The 15,407-nt window shown below is 63.3% G+C and overlaps 4 non-coding genes across 4 annotated transcripts; all 4 read right to left on the bottom strand.

Annotated features, from left to right (window-relative positions):
• Nucleotides 1-655: 655 nt before the first annotated feature.
• On the bottom strand, nt 656-774 carry LOC142862645 (5S ribosomal RNA). The gene has a single exon (XR_012913742.1). It is a non-coding gene; the product is annotated as a 5S ribosomal RNA (ribosomal RNA).
• A 3,781-nt stretch (nt 775-4,555) lies between these two features.
• Nucleotides 4,556-4,674, bottom strand: LOC142862959 (5S ribosomal RNA). The gene has a single exon (XR_012913853.1). It is a non-coding gene; the product is annotated as a 5S ribosomal RNA (ribosomal RNA).
• Nucleotides 4,675-8,440: 3,766 nt separating this feature from the next.
• On the bottom strand, nt 8,441-8,559 carry LOC142862950 (5S ribosomal RNA). Its single transcript, XR_012913852.1, has one exon. It is a non-coding gene; the product is annotated as a 5S ribosomal RNA (ribosomal RNA).
• A 3,774-nt stretch (nt 8,560-12,333) lies between these two features.
• Nucleotides 12,334-12,452, bottom strand: LOC142862939 (5S ribosomal RNA). Its single transcript, XR_012913851.1, has one exon. It is a non-coding gene; the product is annotated as a 5S ribosomal RNA (ribosomal RNA).
• Nucleotides 12,453-15,407: the final 2,955 nt, after the last annotated feature.

Genomic DNA, 15,407 nt, shown 5'->3' with positions numbered 1-15,407 from the left:
TGCTGTGAGCTAGGCTGACGCCATGGCACTCACTCTAGCCTGGGCAGCAAAACGAGACTCTGTCTCAAAAAAAAAAAAAAAAAAAGAACACAGGGGGGAGGGGGGCACGGGCAACACATGTCACCTGAATACTTGTACTCCCATCATCTGCTTGAAGAGAGAGAGAAAAGAAAATGCAATCATAGAGGTAAGAGACACTTTTTAAAAATAATGAATCCGAAGAGAAAAGTAAAAGGAGGCCTGTGGAGCAGGTCTGGGTGTGACTCCGGATCCCCCAACATCAGGTGCCACCACCAAAGATTCCTGCGTGTAGCCCATAGAACCCCAAAAGCAACGGGACGAGTTCTGGTCACATACTCCCTCAAAATGACATCCTGGCCTTCTTCTGGAACTCCCTCCCCTCTCAGACTCTCAAGGTTTCCTCCAGCGTGTCGGTTCCCACAGAGCGGACCTTTGGTCTGAGACCTGACAGTCCAGATGCCACGCATGCTGCCGCGTGGCGGCGGTGTCGCGGCTTGGGACAAGAGGAGGCCCCACGGTGCGGGCTGGGGCGCCAGGCACCGCGGGCGGGCGCTGAGGGTGGGGGTGACCCCCACCCCGGGCCGCCGCCGCGCTCCCAGAAAGGGGACAGAACAAGAGGCAAAAAAAAAGCAGCAGCCTGTGGCACCCGGTATTCCCAGGCGGTCTCCCATCCAAGTACTAACCAGGCCCGACCCTGCTTAGCTTCCGAGACCAGACGAGATCGGGGGCGTTCAGGGTGGTGTGGCCCTAGACGGCGGCGGAGGGCGCCCCTGCCCCGCTCAAGAAGCCGAGCCTCTCTGGGCTTCCCCGCCGCCGCCTCCCGCCCCAGGCCCCGCGCCGGGCCGGGCCGGTTGAGTTCGCCGGCCGGGTCCCGCGGGCTCCCAGGGACGGGGGTGATGGGCGGGGCGGGGCGGGGCCGGGCGGGGCGGGGCGGGGGGCTGTCTCTCTCTACACACACACACACACTCACACTCACTCACACTCACACAAGATGCGCCTCCACGGCTGGACTCGCCAAGGTGGAGCCCTCCCAGCCCCCCTCGTCTCCTCGCCCGGCCTCCTTCACCTACCCGCTGCCCACCCCCAGCGCGTCGCTGCCTGCCGCTGACTGCGCACGTGCGGGACGCTCGCCCTTTGACCCCAGCCAGGGGCCGCCCTCCCCCACAACCCCTTTCAGCTGCGCCCCCCCCCCTCGCCCTGTGGGTGGGCTGCCGCCTATTCCCCGGGGCCAGGGCTGGGGCACAGCCAGTGTATGGGGCGTCTCTCTCTGGGGATGTGTCCCATGGGTGGGGTGGGGTGGCGTGGTTTGGGGGGCGCTGAAGAAATCAGTCCCCTCCATCTCCTACCTCTGGAAAACGCCCAAGCCCGTGGAGAACTGCCGGCACCGCTTCGTGGGGGCCGGGACCCTCCTCCGTGTCCTCCTGTGGCCCAGTCCAAGGGGCCTGGGCCTGGCCGGGGCTGCATTGGACCCCGACCACCCTGGTGTGTGGACTCGCTAAAAATCGGCCATTAGATATTGGATTCCAGCTTCCTGGAGGTCATTTCACTAATGAGTGCACCGGAAAGAGTTTCCTAATCCATCTGTGAGGGTGGCAACTGAAAGAGAATTTGAAAGCTGACAGAATAGGCGAGGGAAGGCATAGGAGATTTCCACACCCAGCAAGGAAGACTTTCCCGAAATGGAAGAAAGAAACGAGCAAACAGAGACACCGGTAGCCCGCCCGGAAAAGAGTCTGCCCCTGAGAGAAAGCACCCTGACCAGGTTCACCCGTGGGTGGGTGGCGAGCTAGCGGCATTCAGAAGAGCGAGGCCCGCAGTCTGTGCGGAAGACACCTGCGCTCGGGTGTGTGTGGCGGCGCGATTCACAAGCAGCTCTAGACGTTAAACCAAGGAGAAGCCAGGGAGTTCCCAACGCCCCAGGTGTCCTCAGCCCACGACTGGCTGCTGTGGGAATGCGAAGCCCGGCTCCTTGTCTCAGAGCGGGGTTCCCAGGAGGATCAGGCTGAAGCTGGGACTTGGCCTCAAAGTGTCCCCTCGCATGGCCACCCCCTTCCCCTTCCTGCTCCTCTACTCCTGGTGCCCCTCCATCCAGGGGCCAGACCTTAAAGAGTCACCGCAAGAGAATCCTGGTCCCAAAGGAGCCTTCTGGGGGACCGGTGCTGAGAGAGGTTGTGGGCATGGCCCGCTGGGGCTCTGCCCGACCCAGGGCTGAGAGATGCCACCTCCCAGCTCTGGGTCCCTGCAGGAAGTGTTGGCAAGCACAGGGCCGGTCCTCCAAAGGCCCAGGTGCAGGGAGCCCAGGCCAAGCAGCCTGTGGAAGAAGCCACTTGCCGTGCCACCCCGGGAACAGGACTGCAGGCCCCGGCCCTTCCCACCTCCTCCTCCTCCTCCTCCTCCTCCTCCCCCCCGCCCCCCCCCACAGGGCACAGGGCTCAGAGACACCTCAGACTCTTGCTACCCAAAGTGCAAAGGGCATCAGTTGCTCCTCCAACCCCCCCGCCCAGCAGACCACGTTGTCCAGCCAGCCCCCGGGCCTCCCTGGGGTGCCCAGCACAAAAGTGCAGACACCCACCGGACCCTCAGTCTCAGTTTTCGGAGGTTTTTGCCACTCTAAGGACCCGCAGGCCAGCTGGGCCTTCGGGCAGGACAGAGAGCCCCGGAATCCGACGTGGAGAGCTGCGTGTACGTCCCCATCAGGAGGCGGTCCCCACCTCCGCGGCTCTCCCCTTGCGGGGAGCGGCAGCCCAGCCGGCAGCCGCAGGGCCTCAGGGAAGACACCAGGCTGGGCCCCCGCGGCACAGCGGGGGCACGTCCCCCGCACTCACGCGACTTAGGGACGGCTGCTGGAGACTGCTGCGGCCACCCTGCTGCCGGGTTTCTGGAGGGCTTCCTGGAAGCAGCGTCCACACCAAGCCCTTGGAAGGCCCAGGCGACGGAGGAGCCGGTCAGGCAGGGGCCGAGGACGGTGAGAGGCCGGGCGGGAAGGAGCGTGTCAGGCAGGGGCAGAGGACGGTGACCGGCCGGGCGGGGAGGAGCCGGTCAGGCGGGGGCCCAGGACAGTGACGGGCCTGGCCGGGGAGGAGTGCGTCAGGCAGGGGCAGAGGAGACGGGCTGGGTAAGGGTTAGGGTTACAGTTAGGGCACAATTCACAATCCCAAAGACGTGGAAGCGACCCGAGTGCCCATCCATCCAGGAGTGCATCAATAAAATGTGGCGCGTGGACACCACGGAGTGCCATTCGGCTGTGAGGAGCAGCGGTGAGAGGGCGCCTCTCGTGTTCTCCTGGCCAGAGCTGGAACCCGTTCCAGGAAGCCAAGTATCCCAAGAATGGACACACGAGCACCACGTGAGCGCGCTCACCAGCAAATTGGTACGAACGGATGGACGCCTAAGTGGACAGAGAGGAATCACCTTCATCGGGTGGGTGTCGGGCGGGTGGGGGGAGGGGAGGGGCATACACATCCATTAGGCATGGGGTGGGTGCGCACCGACTGGGGGATGGGCGCACTTGAAGCTCTGACCCGAGGGGGGAGGCTTGGAGAGGGCAAGGCACCCGACCTTAACATTGGTACCCCCACAATACGCTGGAACAACATGAGAGGTATATGAATAAGAACACAGGGGGGGCCGGGCGCGGTGGCTCACGCCTGTAATCCTAGCTCTCTGGGAGGCCGAGGCGGGCGGATTGCTCCAGGTCAGGAGTTCGAAACCAGCCTGAGCAAGAGCGAGACCCCGTCTCTACTAAAAATAGAAAGAAATTAATTGGCCAACTAATATATATAGAAAAACACAGCCGGGCGTGGTGGTGCATGTCTGTAGTCCCAACTACTCGGGAGGCTGAGGCAGCAGGATTGCTTGAGCCCGGAGATTGAGGTTGCTGTGAGCTAGGCTGACGCCATGGCACTCACTCTAGCCTGGGCAGCAAAACGAGACTCTGTCTCAAAAAAAAAAAAAAAAGGAACACAGGGGGGAGGGCGGCACGGGCAACACATGTCACCTGAATACTTGTACTCCCATCATCTGCTTGAAAAGAGAGAGAAAAGAAAATGCAATCCTAGAGGTAAGAGACACTTTTTAAAAATAATGAATCCGAAGAGAAAAGTAAAAGGAGGCCTGTGGAGCAGGTCTGGGTGTGACTCCGGATCCCCCAACATCAGGTGCCACCACCAAAGATTCCTGCGTGTAGCCCATAGAACCCCAAAAGCAACGGGACGAGTTCTGGTCACATACTCCCTCAAAATGACATCCTGGCCTTCTTCTGGAACTCCCTCCCCTCTCAGACTCTCAAGGTTTCCTCCAGCGTGTCGGTTCCCACAGAGCAGACCTTTGGTCTGAGACCTGACAGTCCAGATGCCACGCATGCTGCCGCGTGGCGGCGGTGTCGCGGCTTGGGACAAGAGGAGGCCCCACGGTGCGGGCTGGGGCGCCAGGCACCGCGGCGGGCGCTGAGGGTGGGGGTGACCCCCACCCCGGGCCGCCGCCGCGCTCCCAGAAAGGGGACAGAACAAGAGGCCAAAAAAAAAAAAAAAGAAGCAGCCTGTGGCACCGGGTATTCCCAGGCGGTCTCCCATCCAAGTACTAACCAGGCCCGACCCTGCTTAGCTTCCGAGACCAGACGAGATCGGGGGCGTTCAGGGTGGTGTGGCCCTAGACGGCGGCGGAGGGCGCCCCTGCCCCGCTCGAGAAGCCGAGCCTCTCTGGGCTTCCCCGCCGCCGCCTCCCGCCCCAGGCCCCGCGCCGGGCCGGGCCGGGCCGGTTGAGTTCGCCGGCGGGTCCCGCTGGCTCCCAGGGACGGGGGTGATGGGCGGGGCGGGGCGGGGCGGGGTGGGGGGCTGTCTCTCTATACACACACACACACACTCACACTCACTCACACTCACACAAGATGCGCCTCCACGGCTGGACTCGCCAAGGTGGAGCCCTCCCAGCCCCCCTCGTCTCCTCGCCCGGCCTCCTTCACCTACCCGCTGCCCACCCCCAGCGCGTCGCTGCCGCTGACTGCGCACGCGCGGGACGCTCGCCCTTTGACCCCAGCCAGGGGCCGCCCTCCCCCACAACCCCTTTCAGCTGCGCCCCCCCCCTCGCCCTGTGGGTGGGCTGCCGCCTATTCCCCCGGGCCAGGGCTGGGGCACAGCCAGTGTATGGGGCGTCTCTCTCTGGGGATGTGTCCCATGGGTGGGGTGGGGTGGCGTGGTCTGGGGGGCGCTGAAGAAATCAGTCCCCTCCATCTCCTACCTCTGGAAAACGCCCAAGCCCGTGGAGAACTGCCGGCACCGCTTCGTGGGGGCCGGGACCCTCCTCCGTGTCCTCCTGTGGCCCAGTCCAACGGGCCTGGGCCTGGCCGGGGCTGCATTGGACCCCGACCACCCTGGCGTGTGGACTCGCTAAAAATCGGCCATTAGATATTGGATTCCAGCTTCCTGGAGGTCATTTCACTAATGAGTGCACCGGAAAGAGTTTCCTAATCCATCTGTGAGGGTGGCAACTGAAAGAGAATTTTAAAGCTGACAGAATAGGCGAGGGAAGGCATAGGAGATTTCCACACCCAGCAAGGAAGACTTTCCCGAAATGGAAGAAAGAAACGAGCAAACAGAGACACCGGTAGCCCGCCCGGAAAAGAGTCTGCCCCTGAGAGAAAGCACCCTGACCAGGTTCACCCGTGGGTGGGTGGCGAGCTAGCGGCATTCAGAAGAGCGAGGCCCGCAGTCTGTGCGGAAGACACCTGCGCTCGGGTGTGTGTGGCGGCGCGATTCACAAGCAGCTCTAGATGTTAAACCAAGGAGAAGCCAGGGAGTTCCCAACGCCCCAGGTGTCCTCAGCCCACGACTGGCTGCTGTGGGAATGCGAAGCCCGGCTCCTTGTCTCAGAGCGGGGTTCCCAGGAGGATCAGGCTGAAGCTGGGACTTGGCCTCAAAGTGTCCCCTCGCATGGCCACCCCCTTCCCCTTCCTGCTCCTCTACTCCTGGTGCCCCTCCATCCAGGGGCCAGACCTTAAAGAGTCACCGCAAGAGAATCCTGGTCCCAAAGGAGCCTTCTGGGGGACCGGTGCTGAGAGAGGTTGTGGGCATGGCCCGCTGGGGCTCTGCCCGACCCAGGGCTGAGAGATGCCACCTCCCAGCTCTGGGTCCCTGCAGGAAGTGTTGGCAAGCACAGGGCCGGTCCTCCAAAGGCCCAGGTGCAGGGAGCCCAGGCCAAGCAGCCTGTGGAAGAAGCCACTTGCCGTGCCACCCCGGGAACAGGACTGCAGGCCCCGGCCCTTCCCACCTCCTCCTCCTCCTCCTCCGCCCCGCACCCCCCCCCGACATGGCACAGGGCTCAGAGACACCTCAGACTCTTGCTACCCAAAGTGCAAAGGGCATCAGTTGCTCCTCCAAACCCCCCGCCCAGCAGACCGCGTTGTCCAGCCAGCCCCCGGGCCTCCCTGGGGTGCCCAGCACAAAAGTGCAGACACCCACCGGACCCTCAGTCTCAGTTTTCGGAGGTTTTTGCCACTCTAAGGACCCGCAGGCCAGCTGGGCCTTCGGGCAGGACAGAGAGCCCCGGAATCCGACGTGGAGAGCTGCGTGTACGTCCCCATCAGGAGGCGGTCCCCACCTCCGCGGCTCTCCCCTTGCGGGGAGCGGCAGCCCAGCCGGCAGCCGCAGGGCCTCAGGGAAGACACCAGGCTGGGCCCCCGCGGCACAGCGGGGGCACGTCCCCCGCACTCACGCGACTTAGGGACGGCTGCTGGAGACTGCTGCGGCCACCCTGCTGCCGGGTTTCTGGAGGGCTTCCTGGAAGCAGCGTCCACACCAAGCCCTTGGAAGGCCCAGGCGACGGAGGAGCCGGTCAGGCAGGGGCCGAGGACGGTGAGAGGCCGGGCGGGAAGGAGCGTGTCAGGCAGGGGCAGAGGACGGTGACCGGCCGGGCGGGGAGGAGCCGGTCAGGCGGGGGCCCAGGACAGTGACGGGCCTGGCCGGGGAGGAGTGCGTCAGGCAGGGGCAGAGGAGACGGGCTGGGTAAGGGTTAGGGTTACAGTTAGGGCACAATTCACAATCCCAAAGACGTGGAAGCGACCCGAGTGCCCATCCATCCAGGAGTGCATCAATAAAATGTGGCGCGTGGACACCACGGAGTGCCATTCGGCTGTGAGGAGCAGCGGTGAGAGGGCGCCTCTCGTGTTCTCCTGGCCAGAGCTGGAACCCGTTCCAGGAAGCCAAGTATCCCAAGAATGGACACACGAGCACCACGTGAGCGCGCTCACCAGCAAATTGGTACGAACGGATGGACGCCTAAGTGGACAGAGAGGAATCACCTTCATCGGGTGGGTGTCGGGCGGGTGGGGGGAGGGGAGGGGCATACACATCCATTAGGCATGGGGTGGGTGCGCACCGACTGGGGGATGGGCGCACTTGAAGCTCTGACCCGAGGGGGGAGGCTTGGAGAGGGCAAGGCACCCGACCTTAACATTGGTACCCCCACAATACGCTGGAACAACATGAGAGGTATATGAATAAGAACACAGGGGGGGCCGGGCGCGGTGGCTCACGCCTGTAATCCTAGCTCTCTGGGAGGCCGAGGCGGGCGGATTGCTCCAGGTCAGGAGTTCGAAACCAGCCTGAGCAAGAGCGAGACCCCGTCTCTACTAAAAATAGAAAGAAATTAATTGGCCAACTAATATATATAGAAAAACACAGCCGGGCGTGGTGGTGCATGTCTGTAGTCCCAACTACTCGGGAGGCTGAGGCAGCAGGATTGCTTGAGCCCGGAGATTGAGGTTGCTGTGAGCTAGGCTGACGCCATGGCACTCACTCTAGCCTGGGCAGCAAAACGAGACTCTGTCTCAAAAAAAAAAAAAAAAAAGGAACACAGGGGGGAGGGCGGCACGGGCAACACATGTCACCTGAATACTTGTACTCCCATCATCTGCTTGAAAAGAGAGAGAAAAGAAAATGCAATCCTAGAGGTAAGAGACACTTTTTAAAAATAATGAATCCGAAGAGAAAAGTAAAAGGAGGCCTGTGGAGCAGGTCTGGGTGTGACTCCGGATCCCCCAACATCAGGTGCCACCACCAAAGATTCCTGCGTGTAGCCCATAGAACCCCAAAAGCAACGGGACGAGTTCTGGTCACATACTCCCTCAAAATGACATCCTGGCCTTCTTCTGGAACTCCCTCCCCTCTCAGACTCTCAAGGTTTCCTCCAGCGTGTCGGTTCCCACAGAGCAGACCTTTGGTCTGAGACCTGACAGTCCAGATGCCACGCATGCTGCCGCGTGGCGGCGGTGTCGCGGCTTGGGACAAGAGGAGGCCCCACGGTGCGGGCTGGGGCGCCAGGCACCGCGGCGGGCGCTGAGGGTGGGGGTGACCCCCACCCCGGGCCGCCGCCGCGCTCCCAGAAAGGGGACAGAACAAGAGGCCAAAAAAAAAAAAAAAGAAGCAGCCTGTGGCACCGGGTATTCCCAGGCGGTCTCCCATCCAAGTACTAACCAGGCCCGACCCTGCTTAGCTTCCGAGACCAGACGAGATCGGGGGCGTTCAGGGTGGTGTGGCCCTAGACGGCGGCGGAGGGCGCCCCTGCCCCGCTCGAGAAGCCGAGCCTCTCTGGGCTTCCCCGCCGCCGCCTCCCGCCCCAGGCCCCGCGCCGGGCCGGGCCGGGCCGGTTGAGTTCGCCGGCCGGGTCCCGCTGGCTCCCAGGGACGGGGGTGATGGGCGGGGCGGGGCGGGGCGGGGCGGGGTGGGGGGCTGTCTCTCTATACACACACACACACACTCACACTCACTCACACTCACACAAGATGCGCCTCCACGGCTGGACTCGCCAAGGTGGAGCCCTCCCAGCCCCCCTCGTCTCCTCGCCCGGCCTCCTTCACCTACCCGCTGCCCACCCCCAGCGCGTCGCTGCCGCTGACTGCGCACGCGCGGGACGCTCGCCCTTTGACCCCAGCCAGGGGCCGCCCTCCCCCACAACCCCTTTCAGCTGCGCCCCCCCCCTCGCCCTGTGGGTGGGCTGCCGCCTATTCCCCCGAGCCAGGGCTGGGGCACAGCCAGTGTATGGGGCGTCTCTCTCTGGGGATGTGTCCCATGGGTGGGGTGGGGTGGCGTGGTCTGGGGGGCGCTGAAGAAATCAGTCCCCTCCATCTCCTACCTCTGGAAAACGCCCAAGCCCGTGGAGAACTGCCGGCACCGCTTCGTGGGGGCCGGGACCCTCCTCCGTGTCCTCCTGTGGCCCAGTCCAACGGGCCTGGGCCTGGCCGGGGCTGCATTGGACCCCGACCACCCTGGCGTGTGGACTCGCTAAAAATCGGCCATTAGATATTGGATTCCAGCTTCCTGGAGGTCATTTCACTAATGAGTGCACCGGAAAGAGTTTCCTAATCCATCTGTGAGGGTGGCAACTGAAAGAGAATTTTAAAGCTGACAGAATAGGCGAGGGAAGGCATAGGAGATTTCCACACCCAGCAAGGAAGACTTTCCCGAAATGGAAGAAAGAAACGAGCAAACAGAGACACCGGTAGCCCGCCCGGAAAAGAGTCTGCCCCTGAGAGAAAGCACCCTGACCAGGTTCACCCGTGGGTGGGTGGCGAGCTAGCGGCATTCAGAAGAGCGAGGCCCGCAGTCTGTGCGGAAGACACCTGCGCTCGGGTGTGTGTGGCGGCGCGATTCACAAGCAGCTCTAGATGTTAAACCAAGGAGAAGCCAGGGAGTTCCCAACGCCCCAGGTGTCCTCAGCCCACGACTGGCTGCTGTGGGAATGCGAAGCCCGGCTCCTTGTCTCAGAGCGGGGTTCCCAGGAGGATCAGGCTGAAGCTGGGACTTGGCCTCAAAGTGTCCCCTCGCATGGCCACCCCCTTCCCCTTCCTGCTCCTCTACTCCTGGTGCCCCTCCATCCAGGGGCCAGACCTTAAAGAGTCACCGCAAGAGAATCCTGGTCCCAAAGGAGCCTTCTGGGGGACCGGTGCTGAGAGAGGTTGTGGGCATGGCCCGCTGGGGCTCTGCCCGACCCAGGGCTGAGAGATGCCACCTCCCAGCTCTGGGTCCCTGCAGGAAGTGTTGGCAAGCACAGGGCCGGTCCTCCAAAGGCCCAGGTGCAGGGAGCCCAGGCCAAGCAGCCTGTGGAAGAAGCCACTTGCCGTGCCACCCCGGGAACAGGACTGCAGGCCCCGGCCCTTCCCACCTCCTCCTCCTCCTCCTCCGCCCCGCACCCCCCCCCCCGACATGGCACAGGGCTCAGAGACACCTCAGACTCTTGCTACCCAAAGTGCAAAGGGCATCAGTTGCTCCTCCAAACCCCCCGCCCAGCAGACCGCGTTGTCCAGCCAGCCCCCGGGCCTCCCTGGGGTGCCCAGCACAAAAGTGCAGACACCCACCGGACCCTCAGTCTCAGTTTTCGGAGGTTTTTGCCACTCTAAGGACCCGCAGGCCAGCTGGGCCTTCGGGCAGGACAGAGAGCCCCGGAATCCGACGTGGAGAGCTGCGTGTACGTCCCCATCAGGAGGCGGTCCCCACCTCCGCGGCTCTCCCCTTGCGGGGAGCGGCAGCCCAGCCGGCAGCCGCAGGGCCTCAGGGAAGACACCAGGCTGGGCCCCCGCGGCACAGCGGGGGCACGTCCCCCGCACTCACGCGACTTAGGGACGGCTGCTGGAGACTGCTGCGGCCACCCTGCTGCCGGGTTTCTGGAGGGCTTCCTGGAAGCAGCGTCCACACCAAGCCCTTGGAAGGCCCAGGCGACGGAGGAGCCGGTCAGGCAGGGGCCGAGGACGGTGAGAGGCCGGGCGGGAAGGAGCGTGTCAGGCAGGGGCAGAGGACGGTGACCGGCCGGGCGGGGAGGAGCCGGTCAGGCGGGGGCCCAGGACAGTGACGGGCCTGGCCGGGGAGGAGTGCGTCAGGCAGGGGCAGAGGAGACGGGCTGGGTAAGGGTTAGGGTTACAGTTAGGGCACAATTCACAATCCCAAAGACGTGGAAGCGACCCGAGTGCCCATCCATCCAGGAGTGCATCAATAAAATGTGGCGCGTGGACACCACGGAGTGCCATTCGGCTGTGAGGAGCAGCGGTGAGAGGGCGCCTCTCGTGTTCTCCTGGCCAGAGCTGGAACCCGTTCCAGGAAGCCAAGTATCCCAAGAATGGACACACGAGCACCACGTGAGCGCGCTCACCAGCAAATTGGTACGAACGGATGGACGCCTAAGTGGACAGAGAGGAATCACCTTCATCGGGTGGGTGTCGGGCGGGTGGGGGGAGGGGAGGGGCATACACATCCATTAGGCATGGGGTGGGTGCGCACCGACTGGGGGATGGGCGCACTTGAAGCTCTGACCCGAGGGGGGAGGCTTGGAGAGGGCAAGGCACCCGACCTTAACATTGGTACCCCCACAATACGCTGGAACAACATGAGAGGTATATGAATAAGAACACAGGGGGGGCCGGGCGCGGTGGCTCACGCCTGTAATCCTAGCTCTCTGGGAGGCCGAGGCGGGCGGATTGCTCCAGGTCAGGAGTTCGAAACCAGCCTGAGCAAGAGCGAGACCCCGTCTCTACTAAAAATAGAAAGAAATTAATTGGCCAACTAATATATATAGAAAAACACAGCCGGGCGTGGTGGTGCATGTCTGTAGTCCCAACTACTCGGGAGGCTGAGGCAGCAGGATTGCTTGAGCCCGGAGATTGAGGTTGCTGTGAGCTAGGCTGACGCCATGGCACTCACTCTAGCCTGGGCAGCAAAACGAGACTCTGTCTCAAAAAAAAAAAAAAAAAAGGAACACAGGGGGGAGGGCGGCACGGGCAACACATGTCACCTGAATACTTGTACTCCCATCATCTGCTTGAAAAGAGAGAGAAAAGAAAATGCAATCCTAGAGGTAAGAGACACTTTTTAAAAATAATGAATCCGAAGAGAAAAGTAAAAGGAGGCCTGTGGAGCAGGTCTGGGTGTGACTCCGGATCCCCCAACATCAGGTGCCACCACCAAAGATTCCTGCGTGTAGCCCATAGAACCCCAAAAGCAACGGGACGAGTTCTGGTCACATACTCCCTCAAAATGACATCCTGGCCTTCTTCTGGAACTCCCTCCCCTCTCAGACTCTCAAGGTTTCCTCCAGCGTGTCGGTTCCCACAGAGCAGACCTTTGGTCTGAGACCTGACAGTCCAGATGCCACGCATGCTGCCGCGTGGCGGCGGTGTCGCGGCTTGGGACAAGAGGAGGCCCCACGGTGCGGGCTGGGGCGCCAGGCACCGCGGCGGGCGCTGAGGGTGGGGGTGACCCCCACCCCGGGCCGCCGCCGCGCTCCCAGAAAGGGGACAGAACAAGAGGCCAAAAAAAAAAAAAAAGAAGCAGCCTGTGGCACCGGGTATTCCCAGGCGGTCTCCCATCCAAGTACTAACCAGGCCCGACCCTGCTTAGCTTCCGAGACCAGACGAGATCGGGGGCGTTCAGGGTGGTGTGGCCCTAGACGGCGGCGGAGGGCGCCCCTGCCCCGCTCGAGAAGCCGAGCCTCTCTGGGCTTCCCCGCCGCCGCCTCCCGCCCCAGGCCCCGCGCCGGGCCGGGCCGGGCCGGTTGAGTTCGCCGGCGGGTCCCGCTGGCTCCCAGGGACGGGGGTGATGGGCGGGGCGGGGCGGGGCGGGGTGGGGGGCTGTCTCTCTATACACACACACACACACTCACACTCACTCACACTCACACAAGATGCGCCTCCACGGCTGGACTCGCCAAGGTGGAGCCCTCCCAGCCCCCCTCGTCTCCTCGCCCGGCCTCCTTCACCTACCCGCTGCCCACCCCCAGCGCGTCGCTGCCGCTGACTGCGCACGCGCGGGACGCTCGCCCTTTGACCCCAGCCAGGGGCCGCCCTCCCCCACAACCCCTTTCAGCTGCGCCCCCCCCCTCGCCCTGTGGGTGGGCTGCCGCCTATTCCCCCGGGCCAGGGCTGGGGCACAGCCAGTGTATGGGGCGTCTCTCTCTGGGGATGTGTCCCATGGGTGGGGTGGGGTGGCGTGGTCTGGGGGGCGCTGAAGAAATCAGTCCCCTCCATCTCCTACCTCTGGAAAACGCCCAAGCCCGTGGAGAACTGCCGGCACCGCTTCGTGGGGGCCGGGACCCTCCTCCGTGTCCTCCTGTGGCCCAGTCCAACGGGCCTGGGCCTGGCCGGGGCTGCATTGGACCCCGACCACCCTGGCGTGTGGACTCGCTAAAAATCGGCCATTAGATATTGGATTCCAGCTTCCTGGAGGTCATTTCACTAATGAGTGCACCGGAAAGAGTTTCCTAATCCATCTGTGAGGGTGGCAACTGAAAGAGAATTTTAAAGCTGACAGAATAGGCGAGGGAAGGCATAGGAGATTTCCACACCCAGCAAGGAAGACTTTCCCGAAATGGAAGAAAGAAACGAGCAAACAGAGACACCGGTAGCCCGCCCGGAAAAGAGTCTGCCCCTGAGAGAAAGCACCCTGACCAGGTTCACCCGTGGGTGGGTGGCGAGCTAGCGGCATTCAGAAGAGCGAGGCCCGCAGTCTGTGCGGAAGACACCTGCGCTCGGGTGTGTGTGGCGGCGCGATTCACAAGCAGCTCTAGATGTTAAACCAAGGAGAAGCCAGGGAGTTCCCAACGCCCCAGGTGTCCTCAGCCCACGACTGGCTGCTGTGGGAATGCGAAGCCCGGCTCCTTGTCTCAGAGCGGGGTTCCCAGGAGGATCAGGCTGAAGCTGGGACTTGGCCTCAAAGTGTCCCCTCGCATGGCCACCCCCTTCCCCTTCCTGCTCCTCTACTCCTGGTGCCCCTCCATCCAGGGGCCAGACCTTAAAGAGTCACCGCAAGAGAATCCTGGTCCCAAAGGAGCCTTCTGGGGGACCGGTGCTGAGAGAGGTTGTGGGCATGGCCCGCTGGGGCTCTGCCCGACCCAGGGCTGAGAGATGCCACCTCCCAGCTCTGGGTCCCTGCAGGAAGTGTTGGCAAGCACAGGGCCGGTCCTCCAAAGGCCCAGGTGCAGGGAGCCCAGGCCAAGCAGCCTGTGGAAGAAGCCACTTGCCGTGCCACCCCGGGAACAGGACTGCAGGCCCCGGCCCTTCCCACCTCCTCCTCCTCCTCCTCCGCCCCGCACCCCCCCCCCGACATGGCACAGGGCTCAGAGACACCTCAGACTCTTGCTACCCAAAGTGCAAAGGGCATCAGTTGCTCCTCCAAACCCCCCGCCCAGCAGACCGCGTTGTCCAGCCAGCCCCCGGGCCTCCCTGGGGTGCCCAGCACAAAAGTGCAGACACCCACCGGACCCTCAGTCTCAGTTTTCGGAGGTTTTTGCCACTCTAAGGACCCGCAGGCCAGCTGGGCCTTCGGGCAGGACAGAGAGCCCCGGAATCCGACGTGGAGAGCTGCGTGTACGTCCCCATCAGGAGGCGGTCCCCACCTCCGCGGCTCTCCCCTTGCGGGGAGCGGCAGCCCAGCCGGCAGCCGCAGGGCCTCAGGGAAGACACCAGGCTGGGCCCCCGCGGCACAGCGGGGGCACGTCCCCCGCACTCACGCGACTTAGGGACGGCTGCTGGAGACTGCTGCGGCCACCCTGCTGCCGGGTTTCTGGAGGGCTTCCTGGAAGCAGCGTCCACACCAAGCCCTTGGAAGGCCCAGGCGACGGAGGAGCCGGTCAGGCAGGGGCCGAGGACGGTGAGAGGCCGGGCGGGAAGGAGCGTGTCAGGCAGGGGCAGAGGACGGTGACCGGCCGGGCGGGGAGGAGCCGGTCAGGCGGGGGCCCAGGACAGTGACGGGCCTGGCCGGGGAGGAGTGCGTCAGGCAGGGGCAGAGGAGACGGGCTGGGTAAGGGTTAGGGTTACAGTTAGGGCACAATTCACAATCCCAAAGACGTGGAAGCGACCCGAGTGCCCATCCATCCAGGAGTGCATCAATAAAATGTGGCGCGTGGACACCACGGAGTGCCATTCGGCTGTGAGGAGCAGCGGTGAGAGGGCGCCTCTCGTGTTCTCCTGGCCAGAGCTGGAACCCGTTCCAGGAAGCCAAGTATCCCAAGAATGGACACACGAGCACCACGTGAGCGCGCTCACCAGCAAATTGGTACGAACGGATGGACGCCTAAGTGGACAGAGAGGAATCACCTTCATCGGGTGGGTGTCGGGCGGGTGGGGGGAGGGGAGGGGCATACACATCCATTAGGCATGGGGTGGGTGCGCACCGACTGGGGGATGGGCGCACTTGAAGCTCTGACCCGAGGGGGGAGGCTTGGAGAGGGCAAGGCACCCGACCTTAACATTGGTACCCCCACAATACGCTGGAACAACATGAGAGGTATATGAATAAGAACACAGGGGGGGCCGGGCGCGGTGGCTCACGCCTGTAATCCTAGCTCTCTGGGAGGCCGAGGCGGGCGGATTGCTCCAGGTCAGGAGTTCGAAACCAGCCTGAGCAAGA

Source organism: Microcebus murinus, chromosome 20 (assembly GCF_040939455.1).
Source record: "Microcebus murinus isolate Inina chromosome 20, M.murinus_Inina_mat1.0, whole genome shotgun sequence".
NCBI classification, from domain to species: Eukaryota; Metazoa; Chordata; class Mammalia; order Primates; family Cheirogaleidae; genus Microcebus; species Microcebus murinus.
Note: the sequence above shows the minus strand (reverse complement) of the source record. Positions and strands in the feature narration are given on the sequence as shown.